The sequence below is a fragment of the Lygodium microphyllum genome, chromosome 11 (assembly GCF_053477565.2).
Source record: "Lygodium microphyllum isolate KBCC chromosome 11, Lygodium_microphyllum_v1.1.10, whole genome shotgun sequence".
Classification (NCBI taxonomy): domain Eukaryota; kingdom Viridiplantae; phylum Streptophyta; class Polypodiopsida; order Schizaeales; family Lygodiaceae; genus Lygodium; species Lygodium microphyllum.
The window spans coordinates 132,386,575-132,412,966 of NC_141145.1; positions in this window are offsets into that span (position 1 = coordinate 132,386,575).

Consider the following 26,392-nt stretch of genomic DNA (forward strand, 5'->3'; position numbering starts at 1 on the left):
CAGACTCGCTTGCAATGGGTGCCGAAGAAGCCTTGAGATCAGCCTAGAACTAGATGCGCGGGTCCACGGAACACCTACAAACCTAAACCTAAGAGACCAAAATGCCATCACCACAAGCGCCACATGATTAAACAAATATGGGTCCTTAAAATCCTCCTGCGTGCACAAGGCTACTATGAGGGGAATGCCTCGCTGTGGATCCCCAAAATCCCAACTGACACGGGCCCTGCTTCTATGTCAACTGCAAGGCCTTGTCCTCTGACACCTCAAGACCACGAATCGCAGAGTCCACCCCAGTCATCCGACTCCTTTGCGAGTCTACCCACGGGCATCACACACGCCCAACAACCCAAGCAACGACCACCACCACAGGAGGCATCACCCAACCAACCCGGCCCGCAACTCAGCAACCCTGCCGACCGCAGTCGTATAGCCCCTAAGATCAAACCCAACCCATCCATCCAACGCCCGGGTTGCTGACTCAAACAAGCTCCCAGCTGTGCAGCTCTGTACCGACAGAACCTCTAGCTCCAGCAAACCCCAACTACCCACCGGCCTTAAGCCTTCCTATGAACGGAAGTCATTCCTAACGCTGGCCATTGACCTCGCCGAGGACACAGGGGATGACATCGTGGACTGCATCAAATAGCTTGATGCCACCTTTGTTGCACTAGCCCTCAGCTATGACCGCCTAGACTTGGGACTGTTAGCGGAACCCCTTGCAACTGACATGCGCACTATGCCTTGCTCTTGGGAGACTTTTGAATTTGCCTTTGCACAAGCTTCACGCTCTGCCGCGCTGAGCTACTCGCTCACAAGGTCTCCAAAGAGCAAGCCATTAAGCAACGCCTCATCCCATCATTTGACCCGCGCACGACGTCCGGCCTCACTAGCCAAGAAACAACAAGGTTGTCCCACCTGGCGGACACCGAATCACCCTTCTTGAAGCAGTGGTACGCTCTTCGATTAAAATGGGCAGTTGAGGGATGCCGCATAATGACCAACGCCGAGCCATCAAGACGGCCCAGTATGATCCCACATACGTCGCGCCCACCTCGTATCGAGTGTTAGCCACTCTTCGAGGTCGAACCATGGACAATCATATCTTAGGGCACCCCTATCTCGATCGCATCCTGACAGAAGAAGAGCTCCACATCGCAAGTCGGGTCAACTCCAGCGATTTCCTCACCGATGTCCTCACATACATCACCCATGTAGGCATCCGACCCTATGACCTGGACTACTCTCCACTCTTTGAATATAACCCCAACTTCTACGATTGGCTCCTCCACAAAACAACATGAACGCCTTGGACCCACAACCTCCAATCCTGGGACGGATTTTTCTTTTCCACAAGGGGGATGGGGCAGTAAACGGAGTTAAAACTAAAAATTAGACCAAGCATGACAGTTAAAACTAAAAAGTGAACCAAGCATGAAAAGGCTCCAAATTAAAATGCCATGCAGAAATAGGTGATAGAAGTTTGAAAGGAAAAAATCATAGTTATGAATGATAAAATCTGCTATGGTCGTCCTATGAATTGGTTGCCAAAAATACTAAAAAGTGAATTGACTGAATGTACAGGTGGCGACCATGGCAGGTCAAGAAAAAGCTGGCAAACTCCCTTTCTCGGAGGAAGAACAGGTGTGGTACGGCCTCACGGTGGAAACCAGAGCATTCAATCAGCTGAAGTTCTGCCACATATTCAACTTGGAAGACGTGGTTATTGAGAAACCAGCGGTACGACGGATCATAGAGCAATGCCACTTACAACGGTATCTGGACGCAGTGGGCCAGAGAATAAACTATACCCTGTGCGTTGAGTTCCTACGCACCTTCAACAAAAATAGGGGCACCGTCACAGTGCGGGACGCGGAAGCCACCAAACAGGTGCAGGTTGAACTGACCCCTGAACTGATAGAAAGGGCACTGGGGCTTCCGAAAAAGGTGGAGAAGAAACCAAAAAGGGACGTCTACACCATGTTGGGAATGGAAAAAGTGAAAGTCCACACCAACGACAGAGTCAACTTGGCAAACATCCCTGATCCAGAGATTCAACTGCAGGCAAAAATGATGCATACCCTATTTTCGAGTCAACAGTACAATAGCATCATGTCCAGGATCAATGTGCCTTTACTCGAAAGCATCGCAGCTCAGGCACTGGATGAGGTGAACCTCAACGGGTTCGTGAGAAGGACGATTGAGGCCTCAACAAAGGCCCTGGCAACAGGAGGAAGGGCCGTAGTAGGAGAATCCCCCTCACCTCGATCAACCCGCAAGGCCTCATCCTCCAAGGTCTCCACCATAGGTTTTGGAGGTGCCCTCACTGTGATCATCCACGAGGCAATAGGGCAGGGATGAGCGGGAGAGGACAAACAGGGAGATGGCGGAAAAGGTGGCGAATCGCTGTCGCAGTCTCAGCCCTAGGCGGAAGAGCAGTCGGATGAAACAGAAATGGACACCGACGAGGAGGGAGAATGCCAAGCTACACCAGAAAGGAAAGCGGAGCAACGGACCAAATCCGTGCATGGAAAGAGAGAGGGGGAGCAAAGGAGAAAAGAGGAGGAGCTCGAATGGGCCCGAAGAGAGTCAGTAAGAGAAGAGGAGGAAAGAAGAAAGAGGGCTGAGGAGGAGTTGAGGAGGAGGGAAGAAGAAGAATTGGACCTAGCGACGCGTCGCTCCATCGAGGAACAGCGGAGAAAAGACGTGGAAGGAGCGGGCAGACCATACCAACCTGAAGCACCCGGCCCCAGCACTAGTACGCCGGAACCTGTGACGCTGCCTCCTACAGAAGGGAAAGGAAAAGACCCAGTCAGACCCGTCTCCCCTCTCCTCGTACCACCCATGCAAGCCACTCCCCTCAAGGTGACACCCCCTACCACAGCCACCCTGGGGTACACCCCAAAGATCGATGAAAGCAACGTGGTCACCTGGTTGCAATTCTTGGTGGAAAGAGAGTTGGCCAGGGAAGCAGCCTGGGCCACCCCAGTCTCAGGTGCCAAAAGGGCAGCAACGGCCGAGCTGGAGCCAGGGCCAGAAGTGAAAAGACAAAAAGTGGAGGAGATTGCCACCACTACGATCATGTCCCACTCCCCACCTCCAACACGCCACTATGATGACTATGTAAAGGAGCTGCTCGTGCAATTGCAAACGGCCAGGCAAGAAAGGAGGATGGCGGTGGAGGAGCTGGCAGCGGAGCGCGAATCACAAGCCGCCCTCCAACTGGACAGAGTGAGGAAAATAATAGAATATCAAAAGAAAATCGTTGTGCTTAGGGAGGAGGCCAGCACCAAGGAGACGGAGGAGCTGAAAGCCCTGAAGGAGCGCGACGCTACCTGGGAGGGACGAAGAAAAATCCTAATGGAGCGTCTCGCCAGAGAGAGGGAGACAAATGCCCACCTTCAGCGCAAGAATGACCAGTTATCTACAACCAACTTGGAGGCGCAAAGTCAGCTTGAGAAAATTAGACAAGAGGTTGCAGAGCTGGATCAGTTAAGGGCAGAACATGTGCGCAGGTTGCAGGCGATGCGAGACCAACTCAACGAGCAGATCGCAGAGGAGCACCGAGAGCAGTCCCGCTTGCGCCATGAGCTTGAAGCCCAGCAACAAAAATTTATGGCAATGACCCTCCAACAGGGGGAAAGCCTGGAAGACATGGAGAGGTGGGCAAAGGAATGGTCCAATCATAATGAGCAGAGAGTGCGAGACTTAGCATGCCGGGCTGGCCAAGGCTGAGGGAGACAGAGTGATGGCTGAAAACCAGGCAGAGGCAGCCCAGCCCGCTATGATAGCTCGGCAGTGCACTTTTATCAACACGCTGCTCCACACCACCCACTCAGAAACAGATGAGGCCAATGATCAGTTGCAGAGAAAGCTAACCATTGCGCACAGGGCCCTCACGGCAGGCCTGCACGTACCACTGCAGCTAGGAGGCCCGCCGCAGAGCCTAGAAGAACAAAGAAAATATCTGGCATAAGTAGGACTGACAACACAAGAGATGGATGACCTGGGGTTCACTGAGGAGAAAATACAGGAGGAAGAGCAAGCGGAAGGGGGTGAGCCAGAGCTTGACCTAGGGCCTCAAGGAGAGGAATATGTCCCGCCACCCCCTCAACCCCAACAAACCGAAGTGCCACCCCATGACACATCTACCGAGCGAAGAGCGGCCCACACCACCCGAAGGAAGGAAATGGTGGAGAAGGCAAGAAGAAAACTGAAGGCCAGACCTGCCCCAAAACAACCTGCCCCTTTCTCACTGCGCACCCAAGACTCTCCCGCTGAGTACCGCGTTGAAATGATTATCTGGGAGCAGCAGGAGTATAGCCAAGACCCTTCGACCTACGCTTCGAGTTTCCCACCGCCTTGAATAGGGTGCTGCCCATTCAGTTGGTGGAGGATGTCATCGCCATGGGGGCCCGGCTCAAGGCTAAATGGTTAGAAGAGTGTGAGGCCCACCCAACTGCTTGGGGGGCCGAGGACCGCGATTTTTGGCAAGACAAAGTCCTCCAAGTACCTCGCACAGTGGAAGGCTATAATTGCCAACCCACCTAGAGGCGGCGCATTTTTGACGTCAACCTAGAGGCGTGGATGGCGTTTTGCAACACCCTCCCTTTGGAAAGAAACGACCCCACCTTTATGCCGTATCCTCGAAGGGTAGGAGTGGATTTTAACCTATCCATCCACGGCAGGTGTGACTTCCCCGTCATTTATAATGCCAATACCACTTTCCATAGGAATGCTCTTCTCTTCACCCTTCCCGACTTGTACAGCTCTATAGATAAATTCCTTAACGAATTCACCTCTTGCCCCGACCCAGCATTCATCACCACCTGTAACTACCTCTGGTTAATTACAATCCTAGTACACCAGGAACCTGCACCCCAAGAGCGCCACCTTCCACCCCTCTATTTTGACCCCAATGCCATAGACAGCACCACCATGACCCATCTCATGATGCGTGCCGCTCTTTTGCCATCCTTATGTGGTGCACTGCTAGAAGACATGAATGACAGCAAATTCACACAGTGCAACCACCCCTTTCTCTCCACCACCACCCTCAAAACCCGCCTCCACACTAAGGGCTACTTGCTAAGCCGAAAATTCCTTAACAAGGCCCCTGCCCTCCGCCCACCCTTACCCACCATTCGGATGATGAGGAGTAGAACTCCCGTTATCCCTTGTACCGCTGCCTCCATGTACCCACCTCAAAAAAACAAAAAAAAAAAGAAAAAAGAAAAGAAAAGAAAAGAACAAGAAAGCAAGCAAGCTTCGACGACACTGGCACACCCCTAACGACGTCTCCAAGCAGGAGTCAAAGGTGTACTTCATCTCCTCATTAACATTTCTTCTCTACACGGCCCCGCGCCGCCCAGTCTTCTAGCTAAGTAATATCTAAGTATGCACACGCACTGCACTCACATAATACCTACACAGAACTAATTCACAGTTTGGGTCCTCAAGTGCAAGACAACACTCTCAGCTTGCTTAGAGTTCGACCTGTCTCCCAAACTTAAGAGTCTTGTGCACAATACAGAGACTAGCACTACCCTTAGGGAGAGACCACCTGACAGGTTTTCAATTGCAGGTGTTGACGACCACAGCACAAGTGGCATTCGTTCTTCATCAACATCCAATGCTAATTGCCAACCCAGCATCCGATAAGCTGGAAAAATCGTCCTATGCAGCATCCCAAACCTACCCCCACGAAACCGGTCACCAGTGCAGGCCCCAAGCCCCTGTCCCTCGAAGTCTTCAGTGCATGCTACCACTTGCTCCCTACGCCAATGAGTGCCATGGTACTGGCACTCGTCTAGGAGGGGGGTAATGTTAACCCCAACATGAAGAGAGCGAAAGAAAGTGGAAAAGACGCAGGGCAAAGGCGGAAAAAAGGTAACCCGATAGAAGGAAAAAAAGGAGAAAAGGCCAAAAGTGCAAGGACAACCGTTAAAGGCCAAGGCAACCACGAAAAGGGAAAGGCACATAAAAAGCGCACCCTAAAATCTTGAAAAAGAGTGCCGGGCTCTCACCCGTGCGATTTGTAAATATAGAAGGGTAGTGAAAAGGAAATAAGGAAGATAAAAGGACAATGGAAAACAGGGCCGGCCATGTAAAAAAGGGAAAAAGGGGATGATCGCCCAAAAGGGAAGTAGGGTTTTGTATATAAAGTTGAAAAGTGAATGAAGAGCTCATTCTTTGGTGTGGCAAAACTAGTCTTCTTCTTCCTCTCTTCTTCTCTCCTTCTTGCTTGTGTATGCTCTTGAGAGAGGGAGTGTGAGAGTGTGAGGGAGTGAGTGTGTGTGAACGTGAGGAATCAAGAGGGTGAAGCTCTTCACCATCTCCTCTCCTCTTCTCCTCTTCTCTTCTCTTATCTTCTCTTCCGCGCGTGGCTATGGAGGATGGAGCTTGGAGATGGAGGAGGATTGAGGATGCTTGAGCTAGCATCGAGAATCGTGGAGCTACCGGAGTGTGAGAGAGAGGAGGGTACTCGATCGAGCATCAAGGTAAGTTCACTGCATTTGTAGGATCGACGGCGCGTTGGCTAGGTGAGAGATAGCCATGAGAGCTCGCTTGGAACGCTTGAAATAATAAGCGGTCCGTGGGTCTTGGCGGTTGAGCGAAAGCTCCCACACATAGTCATCGTGATGAAAAAGAACAGAAAAATCCGAGTGATGAAAAAGAACAGGAAATTGACAAGCTGATGAGAGCAGGATTCATTTACGAAATTGAGCACACAAACTGGGTATCACCTATAGTCATCGTGATGAAAAAGAACAGAAAAATCCAAGTGTGTGTCAATTGCAAGAAGGTAAACGCTGCTACGAAGAGGGACAAGTATCCATTGTCGTACACCGAGCACATGCTTGAGAGTATGGCAGGCAAGGAAGTCTACAGTTTTCCGGACGGCTTCTCAGGGTACAACCAGGTGCAAGTGCATCCTGCGGACAACCGCCTTCGCCACTGAGTGGGGCGTCTTTGCTTACATAGTCATGCCCTTCGGGTTGACTAACGCCCCTGCCACTTTCCAATGTCTCATGTGCACCATCTTTAAGGACATGCTTCGTAAGGAGTTAGAAGTCTTTATCGACGACCTGTGTGTCCATTAGACCTAGATCGAACACTTAGGCAAACTCCGCGCAGTATTTGAATGGTGTCACTTATATCATCTCTCCTTGAACCCCTTAAAGTGCCAGTTTTGGGTAAAGAATGGATGCATCTTAGAGCACGTGGTGTCGAAGAACGGCATTGCCACTGACTTCTCGAAAGTCAGGGTTATTGTTGACCTTCCACCCCCAATTAATTACAAGGGAGTTCAATGCTTCTTAGGCCATACGGGGTACTATCGGTAGTTTGTATTGAACTATGCGTTGATCGCCAGACCATTGTACAAGCTACTAATTGTCTTCGAGTGGACCAAAGCATGCCAACGAGTGTATGAAGAATTGAAAAAGGCTCTAACCACGGTTTCTATGAGCCCTAGATTGGACCATTACCTTCCACGTGCACATCGATGCTTCTAAGTTTGTCGTGGGGGCAGTGTTGTGCCAACTTGGTGAGCACAACTTAGATTATCCAGTGAGCTTTGCTAGCAGACAACTCACTGAGACGGAAATGAACTACTCAACAACAGAAAGAGAGGGATTAGCCATGGTGTTCACTGTGAAGAAATTCTCGCATTACCTATTGGCCACGCCCTTCATCTTTTTCGTGGACCATCAAGCCCTACTCTATCTAGTAAACAAACCTTGTGCTACAAGATGCATAGCTCGATGGCTTCTTCTGCTCTTGAAATTCGATTTCTCCGTGGTTGTGCGGAAAGGAAAACAGCACTACATGGCTGACCATATGTCACTCATTCCCACGAGAGAAGCCGCCGGACAAGGCATCATTGATGAATTACTCGACGCCCATCTATTCCACCTGTCCAGCAAAATAGATTTTTTTAAGGCTGATCTAACGCCATATTGGACGGACGACATAGTCCAAGTGCTTGAGCATGGATTACTTGAGCGACCAATGGAAAAATCCCAACTTAGGTGCTTGATCCTTAAGGTCCAGCCCTATCAGCTGATTGCAAGCCAACTGTATAGGCTGGGGCAAGACGGGTTGATGCGTAGATGCGTATGTGAGTATGAGCTGCACGATGTGCTCTCGGAGGCACATAGCGGCATTACGGGAGGACACTTTAGCGGAGACACGATAGCACGGAAGGTGCTGCAGTCTCAACTATGGTGGCCCACGCTTTTCCGCAATGCCACGTGATTCGTCAAGCATTGTGACGAGTGTCAGCAGACAAAAGTCCCGATTCGCAAGGATCAGATAGAGTTGACCCCAATTATTGCTCGACAACCCTTCGAAAAATGGAGAATCGACTTCATACGACCCATCAGTCCTACGGCACAGTACTCACAAGCCAAGTACATCATTGTGGCCATGGATTACCTCACGAAATGGGCAGAGGCAAGAGCCACACGTAAAAATGACGCTAGGATGACTGCCAAGTTCTTATGGGAGCAAGTGATCTCGCGATTTGACTGCCCCATCGAACTGGTTAGTGACCAAGGCATTCACTTCATCAACGAAGTGATAGCGCATCTCCTGTCCACCTTTCTCATTATCCATCACAAATCATCACCATACTACCCTCAGGCGAACGGTCAGGTAGAATCCACGAATAAGATTCTCGTCAACGTCCTGACCAAAGTAGTCTCAGCCTCACGTAGCGACTAGGACAACATGCTTATGGCAGCTTTGTGGGCTTATTGACGGCTTATAAAACGGCTGTTGGTCAAACCCCGTTCAGGATAAGCAATCCTACCCTTAGAATTCTTTGTTCCTAGCCTCAGAATAGCCCTTCAACAACGATGGGAAGGGAAGGAGGCATGGACGCAATGCCTGGTCGAGCTTGAATGCCTATCAGAGACCCGTCTTCTAGCCACCCATGCACTTATATGTGAGAAGGCCCATCGTAAGAGTTGGTTTGATAAGCATGTCAAGCAGCGTGACTTTGAACGGGGCGACTTAGTGCTCCTCTACTCCGTTAAGGGACATAAACAGAAAATGAAATTTTGAGGCCTTGGACCCTTCAAAGTTCGTGCGATCTATCGAGTCTGAGACTATCGCAATGATTTTTTATGTGTTGCCAAATGCTAAAGACGCAGGCACGGAGTTGCTGCTAGGGCGCACTTTCAAAAAGCAGACTCACTGCAACATTGATTATGAGTCGCAACACATCCACCTCGCAATAGGCAACGTTTGCATTGTCACAGCTTTTAGTAAGGGCTGCGCAACTTCATCACCGTCCGCAAAGTCACCGATAGAATTCTCCATGACCAAATCTATGGAAGGGGGTAGCGGGCGGTCGCCACCTCCCATAATTCAGGAATCACAGGCCACAGTAGCAAAAAATAAGGCTCAACAGCCTAGATTTCAATGGAAGCCTAAGCAGTCGCAACCGCCGCCTAGGAGTTGACACTCCTATCCTCATAGGACCAAAAACTCTAACCCTAGAAGGCCAAGACGCAGTCACCGAAAGCGCCACGTGATCAAGCAAAGATGGGTCCCTAAAGCCCTCTTACGTGCACAAGGCTACTACGAGGGAAATACCTGCCTGTGGATCCCTAAGGCCCACATGGCCAAAGGCACCATTCATACACTGCCCTCAAGCTTGATCAAACCGTGTCCCATAAACCCTCAAAACCACAAGCCACAGTGCTCTCCTCAACCGCAACCATCCGCCTCATCCACACCTAGGCCCACAAGAGTCCCACAAGCCTACCGGCCCAAACCGCAAGCTCCGTCACAAGAGTCATCATCCGCCGAAGTCAACCCGCCTCCCCAACTCCAACCTAAATGTAGCAGCCCATCTGTCGTGGCTACTCCTAATCCACTCAACATCCAAGCAGCCCAACCACAAGCTCACGAACCCTCCCAACCGCCCATCTTCATTGTCAAAAGCTCTTGTTCCGTCAAACCTCAACCACCTTTCGGCCTTACACCCTCCTATGAATGAAAATCCTTTTTAGCGCTAGCTGCCGACATTGTTGAGGACACCGGGGATGATGTGGTGGATTGTATTAAAATATTAGATGACACTTTCGTGTCACTCGTGCTAAGCTATGACCACTTGGACTTAGGTCTATTAGAAGAACCCTTTGCAACTGAAGTGCAAAATATGCCTTGCTCTTGGGAAACCTTTGAATTCGTGTTCACAAAAGCTTCTCGCTCCGCTGTTGAGTTGATTAACAGTGAAATCTCCAAGGAGCAAGCCATCAAATAGCCCCTTATCACGTCATACGATCCACGAACCACTTCTGCTATCACTGACCAAGAAATCGTGGAGTTATCACACCTCGCTGATACTGGATCACCTTTCTTCAGGCAGTGGTATGCTCTTAGGTTGCAATGGGAAGTTGAAGGTTGCATAATGACCAACATTGAGCAATGCCGCACCATCAAAACAACAGAGTATGATCCTACTTACGTCGCACCCACCTCGTATAGAGTGTTAACCACTCTTCGGGGCCGACCCATGAAAGAACACCTCAAAGGACACCCCTACCTCGATCGCTTGTTGACCGAGGAAGAGCTACACATTGCTAGCCGTGTCGACTCTAGCGACTTCCTCATAGATGTTCTCACATACATCACGCACGTGGGAATTTGACCCTTTGATTTGGACCACGTAGCTCAATTGGAATACAATCCAAATTTCTATACTTGGCTCCTTCACAAGTAACTCCTACCCCAACATGCCGAAATCCCTTGACCTTTTGACACTCAATCCTAGGAAGGATTCTTCTCAAGATGGAAGGGGAGGGGGTAAGGTGAAATGAACCAGATGAGAAATGAATCAAAGGGGATAAATCAAAGTAAAATCGGTGAAAAGCATAAACATGTATTATGAAAAAACAGATGGGGTAGGAAAATGGGCATGAAAACTTTGAAGTAAAGGGCAAAAAGTCCAAGTCTAAAAAGAAAAATCTACATGGCTTCTTAATGAATTCATTCAAAAAGCATAGAGTTTTTCTTTTCCAGCAATCAGTGAGTTAATATGTGGAAAGTACTAATGAAAGTTACGATTTATGGCAGGAGCATAAAATGTCACAGCAAGACCGCGCCCATCGACTCGCGTTCACAGACGAGGAAAGGGAGCAATACCGCATCCATCTAGAGAACCGCGCCTTCAGCCAGCTCAAATTTCGAACCATCCACAACATAGAAGTTGTGGTGGCCAAGGAGGAAGCAGCCAGGAGGGTGGTTGAACAATGCAACCTCACGAAGTATCTTGAAAAGTTATTAGGAGCCGGACCACCTCAAGTGCATGGAGTTTCTCACAACGTACAACCCAGATCAAGAATGTGGTACTGTGACGGTGGGCAGAGGAGAAGATGTAAAGCAGGTACAGGTCCGCTTAGACCTAGCCTTGGTGGAGAAGGCTTTGGGGTTGGTACCAAAGACGGAGAGGAAAAAAAAAAGGGATGTTTATGCCATGCTTAAAATGAAGAAGGAAGATGTGCTCACAAATGACGGCATAAGCATCCAAGACATCCCCGACACAGAAGCCAGGATGCAAGCCAAGCTGATACATGTGCTCTTCTCCAGCCAGCACTACAATTCATTGATGAATCGAATTAGCATACCTGTGCTGGAGAATGTAGCAGCCCATACCCTAGACAAAGTAGACTGGAACGGGTACGTGCGAAAAATGATCGACCAAGCAGCCAAAAGCATTGGCCCTAGGAAGTGTGCCAGCAGGAGGAGAATCTCTAGCCTCTAAAGCTACAAAAAGAAAGAAAGCCTCCTCCAAAGCCTCCTTCATTGGGTATGGAGGTAGCTTGACTGCGCTCATCCAGGAGGCAGTGAAGGAAGCACAGGATGCAGAAGAAGGAGAAGGAGAAACGCCAGAAAGGTCGCCTCCTCACTAGGACAAGGATAGGTCCACCGATAGAACTAAGATAGAGGAAGAAGGGGAGGGACAGAGAAGCAAAAAGACAACCAAGAAGCCCAAGAAGAAGACAACGCAGAGAAAGAAGAAGAATGACGAAGGCAGAAAGAAGGAGAGAGAAGACTTGGAAAGGGCAAAGAAAGAGTCCCTAAAAGAGGCCAAGGAGAGAGGGAGGATGAAGAGACAGGAGGAAGAGAAGGAAAAAGAAGAATTACAGAAAGCAAAGAAGACATCGAAACAGGAAGCAGAGGAGAAGAAAAGAAAGGAAAAATAAGAAAAAGAAAAAAAGAAGGAAGAGCAGAGAAAAGCGGAGGAGGAAAGGAGAAGAAAGGCGGATGAGGAAGAGGAAGAACTACGAAGGAAGGAAGAAGAGGACCTGGCTGAAGCCAGACGCCGATCCATCGAGCAACAAAGCCGAGCGGATGAATTGGGGAACTAGAGCCCACAGAGAGAAGAAAGGCCAGGGTCTAGCACACAGGTGCCGGAGATCGTGCCACCTACAGTCACGGAGGGCAAGGGCAAGGCCCCAATTCATCCAATTTCTACCCTCCTAGTGCCTTCCACTGAACCCACCACCATCACCCCTAGCATCCCCACCAGTGCCGACGTGTCAAATTTCATGGCATGGATGCAATATTTCATCAACAAAGAGATGACCCAAGGACAGAGCACAGGAACCATGGCCACAGGACAAAAGAGGCCAGCTACTGATGCGGAATCCAGGCAAGAGCCTAAAAAGCAGAAGGTAGAAGCCTCAACCTCACCCATCCACACAACAATGACACCATCGGCTAACTATGACGAGTACGTCATTGAGCTACTCTCCCAATTGGAGAAAGCTAAGGAGGAACGCAAGATAGCCGTTGGCTGAGTTGGCAGCTAAGAAGGAATCAGTAGCCACCTTCCAGCTAGATAAAACGAGAATGATAACCATGTAGCAAAGGGAGATTGCAGATCTCAAACAAGAAATGAAGGCTAAGGATGATAGGGAGGAGCACTAGAGACAACAACTTGAAAACAAAACATAGGAGCTAGTGAAAATGCAAAGGGAGCACAAGCTCCTGATAGTGCAATACCAGGAGCTCGCTATGAAATCTGCTCAGGTTGATGCACTTGTGGCTGAGCTGAATGCCAGAGATAAGGAGAGAAAACAAGACATAGAGGAGCAGCAAGAGGAGATCGAGCACCTGACAGATCAAGTAAACTCTGAAAAAGAAGAGCAAGAGAGGTTGGTCAGGGAGTTGGAGGACCAAGAGCAGAAACTCATGATACTAACCCTAAACAAGGAGAGAGCTTGAAAGAAATGAACAAAAGAGCAAAGGAGTGGGCTGTGCACAATGAAAAGAGGGTGAAGACACTGGCGCGATGCCTTGCTCTGGTAGAGAAGGAGAAAATCATTGCAGAGAGCAAGGCAGAAGCCGCCCAAGTGGCCTTTAGCACTCAATAGAAAGCCTTCCTCGACACCATCCTGGACACCATCCGCTCAGCGCAAGGAGAGTCGTTGGAGGTGACGCAAAGAAAGCTCAGCATCGCATGTAGAGCTTTACATGCTGGATTGCAGATGCCATCCCTACCTGCGGAGGTTAGGCTGAGCTTGGATGAGAAACAAAAATACCTATTGCTGGCCAGCCTAACCCCCCAGGAAATCAACGTCCTCAGATTCGAAGAGGAAGCACCACAGGGAGAACGGCAAGGGGAGGAAGCAGAACTTGAAATCGACATGAACTAATTCAGGGAGGATGTAGTCCCACAATCCCCCTCGTCGCAGTCTCAAGAGCCACCACAAGAGGACCCATCTGCGGAAAGAGAAGCCATATCTAGGGAAAGATGCAAAAAGCTAGTAGAGGAAGCCAGGAAACAACTGAGAGCCAAACCAGCCGTGCTGCCGTCTGCACCCCTCCCACCATGCCCTGATGATCTCCCCGCTGGATTCCATGCAGAACTGGTGATGTGGGAGATACAAGAACAAGGAAATAATCCATTCACCTTTAGTTTTCTCCTACCCAACAGTCTGCGGAGGGTCTTGCCGCTCAAGGTGATGGATGAGGTGATCGCGATCGGTGGCCAGTTGGAGCAAAGATAGCTAGAAGAGTGAGAAAAAACCTTGACCTCTTAGGGCACAAAAGTAGTTGATTATTGGCAGAACAAAGTTTTTGAAGTCCCACACACTATACAGAGCTACAAAAGCCAACCCTTGTGGAGGAGGCGAGTATGCGACATCAATATGCTCGCCTGGATGGCGTTTTGTAACACCCTACCATTTGAGCGGAACAACCTTGCCTACATGGCATACCCTCGAAGGGTAGGGGTGGATTTTGATGCCACCCTCCACGGGCGGTATGACTTCCCTATTATTTATAACTCTAATGTAGTATCCTTCGAGCATGCCCTTCTCTTTACCTCCGAAAGCCTAGATGATTCTATGACACGCTTTCTTGCATATTTCTCCTCATGCCCTGACCCTGCCTTTGTAACAACCTGTAATTATTTTAGGTTACTTAAGCTACTCCTTAAGCAGGACCCGATTCCATAAGAGCGTGGCCTACCTCCCCTCTTCTTTGACCCTAACGCTATTGACAGCTGCGCCATGGCTCGTCTTATGATGAGGGCTAGTCTCCTCCCCTCTTTTTGCCTAGCCCTCCTAGAAGATATGAATGACAGCCAATTCACTAGGTGCAATCACCCTTTCCTCTCCACCACTTCTCTTCATGTCCGCATGAATCTGAAAGATTACATGCAAAGTCACCAATTTTTGAGCAAATCCATCCGACCCCCTTCCCCTCCTCATTCCGATGAAAACAATTAGGCCTAGCTATCATTCCAAAAAAAAAACAGGGTCAAAGCAAAGAAAAGAACAACATGAAAGGAAAAACACACAAGCACTCACTTACAGAAGCACTTAAATACCACATAGAGCACTATCACTGCACCTAGGGGTTCTCAAGTTAGGCATGCCCGGTGGCTTCGGTCAGCCGGCTCCTCTCCTAACCCCTAGCCCTTTTTGCTTCCCCACTTCATACTTAGGGCACATCAAGGGCAGGACATACCTAGGGAGCTAACACTCGCCTATGGTTAGACCTGTCACCCTAAGCCACTTGCACCGCACCTCCCTTAACAAAAATGGGGTCCTCAAGTGTGGGACATTACCCATGCTTGCCTACAGTTAGACCCACCTCCCCATTCCACTAGCACGAGCACACTGCACTACAACAGTAAGGTAGACAATCCCCTTAGGAAGAGTACCACACCTTCTCCTTTCAGGCATCACACAAGCGGCAAACCACCAACTTCGAAGGCCCCCGTCAACCACTCGCTATCCATCTGGCTTCCTCGACAAACATCAGCTTCCACACGCACCTGAATCTACATGTGGCCCTTTCCTTTACACCATCATTGCCCAAGTGCCTACCACCCTACAACAACACAGAAGTGCCATGGGACTGGCACCCGTCTCGGAGGGGGGTAATGTTAATCCCAAGTTGAAATGGTGAAAAATAGCGGAAAATGAAGGAAAAAGCAAAAAAAGAATGGAAGAAGAGCAAAGACACGCAAGCAACCTCTAAAGGCTAAGCCGAGACCAAAGGCACAATTTTAAATGAAAGGCACCTCAAAAAACTTGGAAAACCCTTGTAAAAGAGTGCCAGGCTCCCTCCTGTGCCAATTGTAAAATATTAGATGGGCATAGGCTAGAGGCATAAGAATAGAAGAGGGAAATGGAAAAAGGACCTTGCCACAATGGCTGGTCATGTAAAAAAGAGGATGGGTGCCCATGGGATTTTAGGGTTTGTATATAAAGTTCAAAAAGTGAATGGAAGCTCATTCTTTTGGTGTGTGGCTAACAAGAGCTCTCTTCTTCTTCTCTTCTTCTCTTCTTCTTGCTTGTGTGTGCTCTTGAGAGAGGGAGTGTGAGTGTTGAGTGTTGAAATGACTTGTTTTTTGGCTGATTTTTGTTGTTTTTGAGAGCTGAATGGTTGATTTTATGAGATGATTGGTTGATTTGGAAGTGGATTGAGAGTGTTTTGGATGATATTGGTTGTGTTTTGGAAGTTCATGATGTTTGTTAATGGTTCTGTGATGTTCTGATAGGTTCTGATTGGTTCTGTATACCTTCTGTTTTGCTCTGTTTTGGTCTGTTTTGTTCTGATTGTCTTCTGTAAGGAGGGATGAAGTATTGATTGATGAAGAATGAGATATTGTGAAAGCTTATTGAATGTTTTGTGAGAGTTTGAAATGGTTTGAGAGTGAGTTATGAGGTTTTGATGACCTTCTGTAACCTTCTGTAGGTCTTCTGTAGAGCTTCTGCTTCTGTTCTGTCTCTGTTCTGTTCTGAACTGTAGCTGTTCTGGTACTGTTCTGTGACTGTTATGTATGCTTCTGTAAGTGTTCTGTGGAATGTATGTGTGACTTTGGGGAAAGTTTTCTAGCCTTGGAAAGAGGTGAATACAAGTGCAAAAGAGCTGAAAGAAGTGGAAGAAGTAGCTGCTGAAGACTCAAGAGAAGACTAGAGTGAAGTGACAGTAGTGAGCTATGAAGAGACACTGTAGTGGCTCTGGTGACCCTTCATATCAGACATACCTCTTGGGAGGGGTATCCACGACCTAAGAGTGATTATTGAGAGTGATTTTTGAGAGATTGTAGTGAGGATATGATGTATTATTGATAGAGTGAGAGAGAGAGAGTCAGAGATAGCCAATTCTACTCAAACAGAGTGATTGTATATGAGAGATTGAGAGAGAAGACTATGAAGATATTGAAGATGAATACTATGTGATGTTTTTCCATTCAAAGATGGTGTATTTCTTTGCTTTCTTTGTTCCATTGATGGATTTTATGAAGATATTGAAGAATATGGTTGATTCTATTAAAAACCGTGGGAGATTTACATGATGCTGCATGAAGATTTGTTGTGCCTGGTGTTCTTTTCTTCATTGTGATCATATGAAACATGATAAACAAGCTTGTTGATGTTACAAGATAGATTTTCTTGCAAGAGAATTCCCTTTTCCTTGGTGTTCCTCTTGGGGTGCCATGTTTTTGGTGCACAGCCGGGGAAACTTGCCATCAACAAGCATCAGAAGAGGCTAAAAATGAAGGAAATGGCATTGCCAAGAAGAGAAGAATTCAATGGATGTTTGTAAAGTTCCTTCTTCCAATGAAGAGTTGGAATTTCTCATAATCAAAGCCACTTTCCACAAGAAGTTCATCCCACAATGGCGGAAACACATCACCATCATGATGCATGCTCTATGTAGTGGACAGTTTCCTCTTCCTGTTGAAGCAGCAGAAACTTGCATCTTGGTGGCAAACTGTTTGGGAACAAACTGAAGAGCAGAAATAGAGAGAATGACCATCCATGGAAGATTTGGCATTCATTGAGAAGTTTCCAGACAACATCAAGTGGGAGATTGTGAAGAAGCTTCAGGAGTCTTGGTCTGTAGAGGTTCACAGGGACAAGAAGGAAAAGAGTTGGAATTTGTTCGTGGATGCTCAACAGCAAGATACATGGGATGCTTGGTGTACTGATAATCTTCTGTTTGTTTAATTAGCAACCCACTGGAAGTTAGTAGACAGAGTGTTTTTCACAACATACACTATTGAAACCATCAGAAGCTGGCATTACTATGATGATGGCACCACCACAATGCTCAGACGTATGCATTTTGACACCTTCAGAACCGAATACCTTCCTCTGTGCAGTGGCATGAAAGCAGAATTTAGGGACGTTGAAAAGAAAGAAGTAGAAGAAATGTTGGCCAGAGAGTCCTCCAGAGACTGAAGCCTTCTGTTAACCCTCTGTGGAGCACTAACAACATAGTGGAGCCACACCTCTGATGAATGACGCAATAAAGAGGCAAGCATTGGAACGAGTCCAAAGGTACGTGAGAAGAGAGAAAGCAAGAATCAGAGCCGAGAGCGAGCTCGCAGCAGAAGTCGCCTTTGACGCCCTTGCGGAACTCTTTACAGAAGTCCCAATGGCACATCAAGCCCTTCCTCCTCCTGCTGGAGGACCACTTCCAAGCCAGATCCGTCCTGGAAATATTGATGACAGGCCAGCGAATGTAGTCCCATTGCCAGTTTTTAAGGGAGAGTACAATGAAGACCCCGATCTTCATGTAGCAGAGTTTATGGTAGCGTGTGTGGCTAACAATGCCAGAACCCCTAAGCATTGGTTGGCAATATTCCCCGCCACCTTCAAAGGCGCGGTGTTTCAGTGGTATGAGAGACAAGCAGCAGGAACTTTTGGCACATGGGACGACCTGAAGTTGGCCTTCCTCACTAAATTCAGGCGTGAAGGTTTTGAAGAGCGGATGAGAGAGGAATTTATGAACCTAAGTCAGTCCTTTGGAGAAAGAGTAGAAGCTTATGTCTCACGAAAGGAATCCATCCTGAAGAGATGGACTAACCATAATCTAGATGATGGCATTCAGAAGGGGGTGTTTCTCAGAGGATTACAACCAGAAGTCCGTAAGTTTGTGGAGCTGCAAAGACTAGCCACACTACAAGCTGCAACAGAAGGTGCAAGACTGTACGATGAAGTGGAAGCTAGACTAGCAATGAATACAGGAAGAGGAGTCCTACCTCCTCTGGTGCCAGGAATGATGTACCCACCAAATGCAGTCCCAGGGACTGTTCCCTACCCCTACCAACAAATGCCCTCGGTATCACAGTACAGTGCACCAAATCCACAGTGGCCACAATCCATGCCTCAAATGATGGTTCAACCACAACAACAATGGTCCGAACCAATTTCTTCATTATCAAATCAGCAGCAACAGTGGAACCCTACCAACTGGGGTCAACAGCCAACAGTTCAAACAGGAGCACTGAATCAGAACCAGAACAGAGACCCCTCTGTACCAGCCCAACCAGTTTATGCAGTGATTACAGAAACTCCTCAAAACCCTCCTGCCAGTACGTCCGGAGGAGAAATCTTGAAGGATTATTTATCTAACTCAGTTGCAAACATTAAGAAGGAGTTGATGGATGTGATTACAGAGCAACTACAGACGCTGAAAGTGAACACAGCGAGCATATCCAACGTTGCAGGAGCAGGAAGAGATGTGATGCGGTCAAATACTTGGTGTGGTAAGTGTCATCAAGCAGGGCATTTAGCCACTGAATGTACACGGAAACCAACCATCCCTGGAGCCTTCTGTTCCTACTATTTGCGGAAGAATCATACAGAGGACATTTGCTCTCTGAAGGAGATGCATGATAGGAGAAGAAAGGAAGAAGACGCAAGATTTAACTTGCTGGAATCCAAAATGACAACACAAGATATTGGACCCAAGCCTAGAGAGTTTGGTCCTAATTTCGGTTCCAGAAGATTCCCTCTCAAAGTTACAGAGGAAGACAGTCTGGCGGTGGTCAGAGATCAGAAGTGGAGTGTTACAGATGCGGAGAAAAGGGACACATTTCACCAAATTGTCCAAATCCTCGAAGGTCAGTGGATTACAAGCCCTTATGCAGTCGATGCAAAGGAGAAGGCCACACTGCAAAAGACTGCCCAAGTCCAGCCCCAGCGAAAAACAGTGCTACTGATAGTCCGTCCAAGGCCCAAGAGCCTACCTCCAATTTAGTGGAATTGGAAGTTGCTGCCATCACGCGTGCAAAGCAGAAGGAACCACCTATCCAGAAAGAAAATAACCCTCCTGCCAAAACAGTGAAGTTCAATCTTCCACCAGAAGAACAGAACAGAACAGAGCCTAACAGTGCCGTACAGAGCCCTACAGTGCCACAGAGAGTTACAGAGACAGGACTAGAGGTCCAGGATACAGAAGAGGAGGAAGTGCCACAAGTGGCAGAAGAAGTTCCTGTAATTCCTCTGTTGGAAGAAAAAGGGAAAATGAAAATGGGTGTTGCCCCATTCCCTAATCGGTTAGAGAAGCCAGTGGATCCTATTAAGGAATACGATCTGGTCAGAGATCTAGATACCTTTAGACCAAACCTCACATTTCAACAATTATTGATGTTGTCTCCCAGTTGCCGAAAAAGATTCAAAAGTATACTGACAAAAAGACGTGGTTTAAGGATTGCTCCCTCAACAGTGACAAAGTCCAACAAGGCTCCAGAGCCTGTAAAAGAAGTGGATGTGGCTAATGCTTTTCTAGATCCGGGTACTCCAGAGACTGGCGTGTGGATAGAAAGCTGCTTCATTGCAAATGCACTGATTGATGGAGGCTCATCAGTGAACATTATGACGGATGTGACAATGAAGGATCTAGGCTTACAAGGTGTGCAACCAACCCAATGGCTCATCAGACTGGCGAATCAAAGTAGAATCAAGCCTTTGGGCATTCTTCCATATGTGAAGACTACAGTGACTGGAAAAGATTATTGGCTAACCTATTTGGTGGTGAAGCCAAACTCTTATGGCACATCCTATCCTCTGTTACTGGGCAAACCATGGCTTTTTGAAGCCAGAGCAAGGACGGATTGGTTCAAAGGAACCTTGACCTTGGGTAGAGGACCCAACAAAGTGGTGATGAAACTGTATGGTTCTCAAAAAGGACATGGATCCACCTCCTTGGAATTATCTTCTGATTCCCCTAACGAGGCTACAGATGGAACATCAGCAGACGAAGATGCTGTCAAATAGATACTTCCCAAGAAAACAGTGGCACATTCCTTAACAGTGGATACTGTAAGCCGACTTCCAACAGATGCAAAGCCATTATCAATGGGTGAATACTTCCTGCCTGAACCAGGAATGACTTCTGAAATCACTTCTGACAGTGAGATAGAAGCATGGATGTACTGCTCTCCCTGTTACATGGCCATAGCGGAAACAGAGACAGAGACAAGAGAGGAACCAGAGAATCTGTTCTTCTGTTACAGAGCTCCTACAGAAGCAGAAGCAGAAGCAGAAGCAGAAACAGAGACAGAAGAGGTTGGGTTTGATATGGACGAAGAAGGTGATGAAAGTGATCCGGAAGAGTCTATCCCACCTGAAGAGAATACATTTGAGGAAGAAGTTCCAGAAGCATCAGAAGCCGATGAGCTCATGCTATGGGACAGAATGGCGATGGTACCATTCGGTCTGGTAAATGGATCTTCTCATATGCAAAACCTTTATAAGAAATGGATTAAGAAGAACAAGCCGTCTTTTGAGAGTGGCTCCTGCCGTCCTAACCTATCCTTGCCAAAGAAAGATGATGATGATGCACCGTGCCAACAAGCACCAGTCCCACAAACCCAACAGGCATCAGAGGGTCCCTGTTATGTGACGTTCCTGGATGTGTCATCATCAGAAGATGAGTCTTCAAGCCAAGAGGTAATTAATTTTGACACCAAACCCGAAACAGCTCTTATCCCATTTCAACATCTCAAGGAGCAACCTAAGTCTCCACCAAAAGAAGAAGTGGGTTCTAGTGGGACATCAGACGAGGACACCACTCCCTTGAAGGAGTCGGATCTGTACCCAGAAGCAGTCCGTGGAACCTTCATCCGTGAAGTAGAAGGTGAACGGTAGTTAACCTTTGTGGATTCAGAAGGCACTGAACGCCACTTGAAGGTGGGTAGCAGTCTCCCAGAAGAGGAGTTGTCAACTTTGTACAACTTGTTGAAAGAAAATTTGGACGTGTTTGCATGGTCTTACAAAGACCTAAAGGGGATTGATCCCACAATATGTCAACATCATATTGACTTGGAGCCTGATGCCAAGCCAGTACGGCAACGACAGAGGCGAATGAACCCGAATTATTCCACATTGGTGAAAGCGGAGCTGCTGAAGCTTCTGGAAGCCGAGTTTATCTATCCAGTGGCAAACAGTGAATGGGTTTCACCCATCGTGGTTGTACCCAAGAAGAATGGAAAATTGCAAATATGTGTGGATTTCCGAAAGCTTAATTCCAAGACAAAGAAGGATCACTTTCCTATCCCTTTTATAGATCAACTGTTGGACACAGTGGCAGGACATGAACTTTATTCTCTTTTGGATGGATTCAGTGGATACAATCAAGTGCAAATCGCAGAAGAAGACCAATCCAAAACAACCTTCACCACAGAATGGGGGACCTACACTTACCGAGTGATGCCATTTGGGCTCTGCAATGCCCCTGCTACTTTCCAACGAGTCATGATGGCCGCATTTCAAAATCATCTGCACGACTTCATTGAGGTATATTTGGATGACTTCTGTGTCTATAGTTTGATCCGTGACCACTGGGAACATTTGGAACAATGTTTTGACCGATGCCGAGAGTATGGGATCTCCCTCAACCCCGACAAATGCATCTTTGGGGTCTCTTCTGGAGTTCTGTTGGGCCACATTGTCTCTGCACAAGGGATATCAACAGACCCTGCAAAGATTGAAAAGATCGCAGCTCTGGTAGCACCCACCAACCTCAAACAGTTGAGGGGATTCCTAGGCCATGTGGGTTACTACAGAAGGTTTATAGCCCATTTTGCGACAAAGGCAACTTCCTTGCACAAGCTCCTGAGGAAAGATGCAGAGTTTACTTGGACAGAAGAATGTGACAAAGCCTTCCACACTCTGAAGCAGTGTCTGATAGAGGCACCCATTCTGCAACCTCCTGATTGGACGAAAGAGTTCCATGTACACACTGATGCATCAATTGAAGGCTTAGGTGCTGTCCTCTGCCAGAAGGGCTCCTCGAAGTTGGATCAACCGATCTATTATGCAAGCCGAAAAGTCACTGATAGGGAACGGAACTATACAGTGACCGAGCTGGAGTGCTTGGCAATGGTGTTTGCCCTGGAGAAGTTTCGCCATTACCTCCTATCTACCCACTTTAAATTTTATGTGGATCATGAGGCCCTGTCCTTCTTGATGAACAAAGCAGATGTGAAAGGACGATTGATGAGATGGCTCCTTTTATTCCAAGAGTTCGACTTTGAGGTGATTACTAAGCCTGGTCGTTCCCATGTTCTGGCTGATCATCTGTCGCGTATCCCGCAAACTGCAGACGAGGAGCAAGATGATCCAGACCTCCCTGATGCTTCCCTATTCTTGGTAGAGACTGTAACTCCCTGGTATGCAGACATTGCCAATCTGTTGGCAACCCAACAGTACCCTCCTAGTATCTCTAGTCGGGAAAGGAAGAAGCTCATGCTAGAATCAGCCCCATACACCCTGCTAGGCGGTGCATTGTACAAGAAAGGCAAAGATGAAATGCTCAGAAGATGTGTTGCAGGGGATGAGATTGGGATTGTTCTGAAGGCTTTCCACGACGAGCCATGTGGAGGTCACTTTGTAGGAGAAGCTATAGCCAAGAAGGCTCTGCTAGCGGGATATTGGTGGCCTACCATCCACAAAGATTCCTATGATTACTGTAAAAGATGTGATGCTTGTCAAAGAATGGGGAAACCCACCAAGACAAGTGCCATGCCACTGCAACCTATCCTTTCTTTGAAGCCATTTGAGAAGTGGGGTATTGACTTCGTAGGTCCGATCGACCCTCCCACCAGAAGGAAACAGAACCGATACATCCTCGTATGTACGGATTATGTCACAAAGTGGTGTGAAGCTAAAGCCCTAAAGCGGGACGATGGTAACAGCGTAGCCCTGTTCATGTACGAGAATATCATCACCCGTTTTGGCAGTCCCTTAGAGCTGGTAAGTGATAGAGGCACTCATTTCCTTAACAAAGTCATGGAAGAGTTGACAGAGTTGTATAAGATCCGCCATCGTAAGTCCACTCCTTATTACCCTAGAGCCAACGGCCAAGTCGAAGTCACCAATCGCATCCTCTGCTCGATTCTGACAAGAACAATTGCTGCACATTGTCGTGATTGGGATGATCGACTTATAGAGGCCCTCTGGGCGTATAGAACCTCCCATAAAGCAGCAACGGGACAGACACCTTTCCAGTTGGTGTATGGAACAGAAGCTGTTTTTCCTGTTGAATTGGAACTACCCTCTTTGAGAGTGGCTATCAAAGAGCGTTTGGGGGATGATGATTCACTGCAACGCCGTCTCCTGCACTTGGAATGTTTAGACGAAATTCGTAGGATGGCTCTACAGTGCATGGAAGCCACGCAAGCTCGACGTAAGGCTTACCATGACAATTTCATCAAGCACAAGGAGTTCAAAGAAGGTGATCTGGTCCTAGCCTATGATTCACGCTTTGGCAAGTTTCCTGGCAAGCTCCAACAGCGGTGGATGGGCCCCTATAAGGTACTTGCAGTCAACCCTAATGGCTCTGTCCAAGTACAGACCGTGGATGCCTTTGATGATCCCTTTCTGATCAACGGATATCGCTTGAAGAAGTACTTCCCTCCTTGGGGATCTTGACAATTACGGTCACTTGATCCTTTCCCTCGTTGGCGCGGCATTGTACTTCTTATGATGCTACTTTTGATAGCCGTTCTTCAATCACTTCTGATGAAGAGGGTGCAACCCTCTGTCCCCTCCAAACCCCCTTCCAGTCTTGATTTCTTATCCTCTATTTTCCACCAGAGACAGTGGCGAGGTTGGTCTTGAGACATGGTTTTTCTACCATTCCCTTGCTCAACTGAAAAAAAAAAAAAAGAGAGAGAACAACAAAACAAAACAAAATATATCGGTTATGGGAGAAAAGGACTTAGGTCCCTGTCATGCCGACCTCTTCTTCGAGAAAAGGTGGAAACACCCTCGGGAATAGGGGAAAATAAGAAAAAGAAAAAAAAAACCAAAGAAGAAAGAGAAAAAAAAAACAAATAAACAAATCTGTTATGAGAGAAAAGGAAGCAATTCCCTGTCATAGCAGGCCTGGTGTAAATACCCTTGGGCGGGAAGCTGGCTGTGGAAAAGGTGGTAACACCCAGCAGTCCAGAAAGTGGATTCATTAATTGATATTCCCAGGATCCAATTCCGAAGCTGCCTCCCTTGGTACGCTGTGTCCTGGGTCTCTTTGCAAAGTGACTACCTGTCCTCTAGCAGACGACGTGTTCCTGTCCAATACAATATTCGATTTGATGGCTACCTCCCTGGGTACGCCTCTTCAACAACTGATGACGCGATCTTCATCGACAAACAATCGAGTGATGTGAGCTTTCATCCTAACCGGATGGGGAAGTGAGTACGGTTGCCCTCTGTATCTATCAACAGAGAGTGAGACAGAGGGTGGGGCGAGAGACCAGTCTTTTCCCTTCGAATCAAATGAGAGGTGTGTAGTGTGACTGAAGTGTTGCACGCATGGGATGGGCCTCTCAATGCACAAAGCACAATTTGTTTCTGTGCACTGCACCATAAGGCTCCCTGGCCTTCCTTCTCGCACCGTATGCCGGCACAGGGCGGGATGCACAGTTGCACCATCAAATGTGCACAAGGCATACAATCTTTGCACAAGTGCCTGTGAGGATTACATCAATGGGTTTCAGGAAAAGGCTGCCCTCCTGTATCTATTCACAGAGCGTGAGATAGAGGGTGGGTTGAGTGTGACTGGATTTTCTTCAATCATTTACCGAGAGGTGAGATTGAGGGACGTTACGACACTTGGAGTCAGGTATGTTTCCGTTTCCCTATGCACCCACGGGATGGGTTTTTACCGTCAACACAAGACACATCACCCTGTTCTGTACACTGCACTGTAAGGCTCCCTTGCCTTCCTCCTTGCACCTATGCCAGACGGGTTGGACTCACTACTGCACCATCAACTGTGCACCCTGGCATACTCTTTCTGCACCAATTCCCCTTTGACGATTCCTCAACCGGGTATGAGATATGGGTTTTTAATCATTCTTCCTCGAGTGATATTAGTCATGAGTGCAATATCCCTCATCATCGACGAATTTCCTGCGATTCCTTCCATCAGTTACCTCCCTGGGTGCTGCCGCGTGGTCCCTTCCATGACGGACGTGTGCCGAGAAGATGCCTTGGTCCCTCCAGCGCCGACAACCACACTGGACGTGCCGTCGACACTCAACCTTGATTCTTGACGAAACGGGCCAAGTTTTTCTAACCCTACAACTTCTGTTTCTTAGTGATGGTCATGTTTTAAGTGTGGGGACGTTAGTGGATGGTCTATGGCGTGGTCCTAGGTCCCTGTTGCTCGGTTATCCCTATCCATTGAGGTCTTAAGTGTGGGGACGCATCCCTGCGCGTCTATATTGCATATCTTCTGCATATGCCTTAACCTGTTCATGCATGAATGCCTTGCCTTGCTTTTACCCTAATGGGATCCCTTCCCACCCTTCCGGTTATGTTCCATCCACCCTTGGGGCTGTTCCCCTGCAGTTTTCCTTCATTCCTTGATTTTGAGGTTTTTCCATGTGAATGTACCCTACGTTCACTGAAGTCCAAATCCAACCTTATAGCCCTGTTCCTCCCGTTGAATTGACCATTTTTCATTTTTACCTACCCCTATTCTGGTGCACGGTTTTCGAGTTATTAATTTTTAAAGTATTTTGCACAAATTAGCCGGTTTCCCATGTGAACGCGCTTTTCTTGCTTCGAAACTAGGATCTGACATCCTAGCCCTGCCAACCACTTTCCCCCTGACATTT